This window comes from Anopheles coustani (assembly GCF_943734705.1).
Source record: "Anopheles coustani chromosome X unlocalized genomic scaffold, idAnoCousDA_361_x.2 X_unloc_51, whole genome shotgun sequence".
Classification (NCBI taxonomy): Eukaryota; Metazoa; Arthropoda; class Insecta; order Diptera; family Culicidae; genus Anopheles; species Anopheles coustani.
This window is the reverse complement of record NW_026525161.1, coordinates 20,001-22,981: the sequence shown is the minus strand read 5'-3', so window position 1 is coordinate 22,981 and position 2,981 is coordinate 20,001. Positions and strand designations below refer to the sequence as shown.

Below are 2,981 nucleotides of genomic sequence, written 5' to 3'. Positions count from 1 at the left end.
TAGTGTGTGAAGTATAAAGTATAGTCCTCCCCTGGTCCACACTGCTTCGGCGGTCCTGGGTAAGATAGTTAGTTCTAGCTTGCCCTATGTGGAAGAGGACACAATACTTAATACTTAGAGTACAAGCATAAAGGAACACGGACCAAGCCGTACCGAGAGAATCGGTACTAGAGCCCTCGTGGTTCTACATTGAGAGAGCCCTCGTGGTTCTCATTAGGGGCTTTATGCAAGTCGTACTCAATACTGTGGTGTGAAGTATAAAGTATAGAGTCCTCCACTGGTCCACGCTGCTCCGGCGGTCCTGGGTAAGATAGTTCATTCTAGCTTGCCCTATGTGGAAGAGGACTCAATACCCTACCTGTTGAGCTTGAAACAAAGTCATCACTTGGGCATGCTCATATTGCCATACAATATTCCATTATCTACTAATGAGCATGCAGCTATATGATTATAACCTGTAAACGATTACCCCGCCGTAGTTCAGCGCTTCAACCAAGTGATGACTTCAGTATGGCTAGTGTGTGAAGTATAAAGTATAGTCCTCCCCTGGTCCACACTGCTTCGGCGGTCCTGGGTAAGATAGTTAGTTCTAGCTTGCCCTATGGTGGAAGAGGACACCATACTTAATACTGTGGTGTAATGAACAAAGTATAGTCCTCCACTGGTCCACGCTGCTTTGCAGTCCTGGGTAAGATAGTTAATTCTAGCTTGCCCTATGTGGAAGAGGGCATACAAGACAAAGTATAGTTCTCCCCTGGTCCACGCTGCTTCGGCGGTCCTGGGTAAGATAGTTAATTCTAGCTTGCCCTATGTGGAAGAGAGCATACATGAACCAAGAACGAAGGTTATGATCGAGGAATGATTCGACAACTAACCGATGGTATGAAATGTGAAGAATTCAAGCAAGCACACAATCAAGTCATCACTTGGGCATGCTCGATAGCCAACCCTATGACATTAACCTAGTAGAGCATGCGAAACCCAATATATATACAAGTAATGTAAACGATGCCTCCCTAGTTCAGCGCTTCAACCAAGTGATGACTTCAGAATGGCTAAATCAAATCGGTTCAAAACATACCATCGGTACCCTATTGAAACACACAAGTCGATATCAAACCTCTTAATTGTGTAGTCCTCCACTGGTCCACGCCGCTGCGGCGGTCCTGGGTAAGATAGTTCATTCTAGCTTGCCCTATGTGGAAGAGGGCACATTACTCAATACTGTGGTGTTATGAACAAAGTATAGTCCTCCTCTGGTCCACGCTGCTTCGGCGGTCCTGGGTAAGATAGTTAATTCTAGCTTGCCCTATGTGGAAGAGGGCATACAAGACAAAGTATAGTTCTCCCCTGGTCCACGCTGCTTCGGCGGTCCTGGGTAAGATAGTTAATTCTAGCTTGCCCTATGTGGAAGAGAGCATACATGAACCAAGAACGAAGGTTATGATCGAGGAATGATTCGACAACTAACCGATGGTATGAAATGTGAAGAATTCAAGCAAGCACACAATCAAGTCATCACTTGGGCATGCTCGATAGCCAACCTCATGACATTAACCTAGTAGAGCATGCGAAAACCAATATATATGTAAACGATGCCTCCCTAGTTCAGCGCTTCAACCAAGTGATGACTTCAGAATGGCTAAATCAAATCGGTTCAAAACATACCATCGGTACCCTATTGAAACACACAAGTCGATATCAAACCTCATGATTGTGTAGTCCTCCACTGGTCCACGCCGCTTCGGCCGTCCTGGGTAAAATGGAACATTCCAGCTTGCCCTATGTGGAAGAGGGCACATTACTCAATACTGTGGTGTGAAGTATAAAGTTCAGTTCTCCCCTGGTCCACGCTGCTTCGGCGGTCCTGGGTAAGATAGTTCATTCTAGCTTGCCCTATGTGGAAGAGGACACTTAATACTTCGTCTCTAAGCGGCGGCTTGACTCCTCCCTACGGGGAACGGGTTTACGCGCACAGCGGCGGCTTACGCACTATGGCAGTCATGGATGCCTTACGTTTCTATGAAAAGTGTGTTCCTCCCCTGGTCCACGCTGCTTCGGCAGTCCTGGGTAAGATAGTTAGTTCTAGCTTGCCCTATGTGGAAGAGGACACGTAGACTTACTGTGGTGTGAAGTATAAAGTTCAGTTCTCCCCTGGTCCACGCCGCTTCGGCCGTCCTGGGTAAAATGGATTCATCCAGCTTGCCCTATGTGGAATGAGGACACTTTATGCTTCGTCTCTAAGCGGCGGCTTGCTCCTCCCTACGGGGAACGGGTATACGCGCACAGCGGCGGCTTACGTTATGGCAGTCATGGATGCCTTACGTTTCCATGAAAAGTGTGTTCCTCCCCTGGTCCACGCTGCTTCGGCAGTCCTGGGTAAGATAGTTAGTTCTAGCTTGCCCTATGTGGAAGAGGACACGTAGACTTACTGTGGTGTGAAGTATAAGGTTCAGTTCTCCCCTGGTCCACGCCGCTTCGGCCGTCCTGGGTAAAATGGATTAATCCAGCTTGCCCTATGTGGAATGAGGACACTTTATGCTTCGTCTCTAAGCGGCGGCTTGCTCCTCCCTACGGGGAACGGGTATACGCGCACAGCGGCGGCTTACGCAAGTTAGTCACCCTCGGCAGTGGATCACTCGGCTCATGGATCGATGAAGACCGCAGCTAACTGCGCGTCATAATGTGAACTGCAGGACACATGAACATTGATAAGTTGAACGCATATTGCACGTCGTGGGAACCTACCATGATGTACAGATGACTGAGCGCTTATATTTGAGAAATGTATCGCATACATTTAACTACGCCGTGACACCCGTCACGAGACGTGCACCATGATGTTAACTAGGGTCGCGACGACCCGCTAGCATTAAAGAACCCGTGGTTTACAATATACTGGCATTGGAATTCGAAGTATTTAGAGCGTCCGTGTTCCCGCGTGAGGCGGAAGTACGAGGAGAAGGCGTGCTTGTGGTGTC

General features: G+C 48.2%; 1 non-coding gene across 1 annotated transcript; it reads left to right on the top strand.

Moving 5' to 3' along the window:
- Positions 1 to 2,619: 2,619 nt before the first annotated feature.
- On the top strand, positions 2,620 to 2,774 carry LOC131270719 (5.8S ribosomal RNA). The gene has a single exon (XR_009179739.1). It is a non-coding gene; the product is annotated as a 5.8S ribosomal RNA (ribosomal RNA).
- The last annotated feature ends 207 nt before the right edge of the window (positions 2,775 to 2,981 follow it).